Source organism: Brassica oleracea, chromosome C2, assembly GCF_000695525.1.
Source record: "Brassica oleracea var. oleracea cultivar TO1000 chromosome C2, BOL, whole genome shotgun sequence".
Taxonomy (NCBI): domain Eukaryota; kingdom Viridiplantae; phylum Streptophyta; class Magnoliopsida; order Brassicales; family Brassicaceae; genus Brassica; species Brassica oleracea.
Window position 1 is genome coordinate 23,172,084 of NC_027749.1, and position 2,203 is coordinate 23,174,286.

Here is a 2,203-nt window from a genome sequence, read left to right on the forward strand (position 1 = left end):
ATGTCCCTATGTGGACAGCCTAGGAGTGAAGGAAACCCTTCTTTATATATATAGTAAGTATACTCACAAATCACAATCATGCATACTCACGCATGATTATATATCCATAAGTGTCTGCACTAACTGTTGTATCCTTAAGATCTCTTTTAGGGAGCCACAATAATGAAAAATCAACACCAAAATGTTGGAAATTATTATGAGCTAAAGATAAATAGATCTTTTAAAAAAAAGTTCACTAAAAAAAGTTATCTCTCTTCTTCTATCTTCTTTTCCTATTTTCTCTTCTTCTCTTTTTATTCTGTTTCTCATCACATTTTTCTGTTTCTTATCACTTTTCTGTCACAATCCGTCAAGTACAACGATGAGCTTAACAAATCTTTTTCATCACCTTTTTGTGTTGTTTATTAAGAGAAATGAACTGATGATTTTCTTGGAAGAAATCCTTCATATTTATAATGGAGGATTAACACAAAGAAATGACTGAGGAGATTCATTGAATGCAAGATCGTGTGAGAAGTAGAGAGTAGGTATTAATGTGAATGTTAATGAAGATGCATGAACCAAGTTAATTTCCGTAACGGAGAAGTCTATTCGGCTTCCGACTGACATTGATCGGAATCGTTCGTCACCGGTGAAACCGTTGGATTTCTATTGACAGCTAACTGAACGGGAATTGTTGCTCGACGGCCACTTTCCCTAAGTTTCGTATACCATTTTTTTTTATTTTTTTAGAGAAGATGTATTTGGACCGTAGTAAACACATAAAACCCATTAAATTCAAGAATTAATAAAACATTGACTTTTGACTGACCGTGACACGTGTCGGCTTTTCAAGACTCGAATTAGTGACGTGTCCGTCTTTGTGGACAGCCTAGGAGTGAAGGAAACTATTCTTTATATATATAGATATTTTAAAAATAGATTTTATTAAAGTTAATTATTGATATAAATTTGAGTATATATAAATTATCACATTATAATGTTATTTTTGCTATATATTTAATTTTAATTATTAAATAAAATAAAAAATATTAAAAACTAGATCCCGCGTATATCCCGCTTAATCTCCGATTTTTCGGTAACTCGCTAGGCCCGAGGTTACCGTCCGACTAGCGCCTAGCGTAGTTTCGAACAGACAAAGACAAAAGTATCATATCATACCAAACACGTCTTTGTAATCTGATACCACTGGCATTCATCATTTATAATTTTTTTATGTCTTGTATACTACTCTCTCCGTTTCATATTAAGTGTCGTTTTAAAGAATTTTTTTAGTTACAAAATAAGTGTCGTTCTCGATTTTTAACGCAAAATTTATTAATTTTATGCAAAATTTATTTTTCTATTGGTTGAAATATGGTTAGGTGTATAGGTAATAGTGTTTTTTATAGAAAATGTACAAAATTAATTGTTTCCTTAATCCGTGTGGTGAAACTTAAAACGACATTTTATAATGAAACAGACGGAGTATAATAGTGTTGTACTTGGCTAACATTTGATAAATGATAAAGTCTTCTGTTTCCTCGTTTCTCACGGGGGTACAATAGTCCCATCGTCATTAGATATTTTATTCTTTAATCCTCATTGTAAAAAAGATCATAACATTAATCAAAAAATTAACCAAAACAATACTGAATCAAATAAAAGGACAAAATAAATTGATACACAACGCTTTTAGATCGAAAAAACTTTCATTTAAATACCAAACTTATTTATTTTTGCCAAAATAAATACAAACGGAGATTACGTTAGGCCTAGATTACGTCATGGAAGTAGAAGTGGAGTTGTGTGAGCTTCTCCGGCTCGTGTCCTTACGACAAAGTTTCAAGACAAAATTTCGATCACCGTTAACATTAAACGGCATATACACGATCATATAATGTTGACAAAAAGTAAATACTAAAATGGCTCCGTCAATGTGAATTTGGTATTTATTTGTGTTAGTCAAGAGTTTGTATTTTTTATAGGAAAAATGAGTAAGTTTGGTATTTAAATGACAGTTTTTTCTTTTTGGATCAAAGTATCGAACACTTTTTTCTTTGGCAGATCAAAGACTTTTCTGTCTTTTGCAACTTAAATTCTTTTTATTGGACCCAAATCATAGACCCAATCAATCTAGTTTATGCTAATGAAGACCCACTATATTTTTTTTATTAGAAAAAGCCATTACAGCGGACGTTGGAGCGTGAAAGCCACTCTTGTT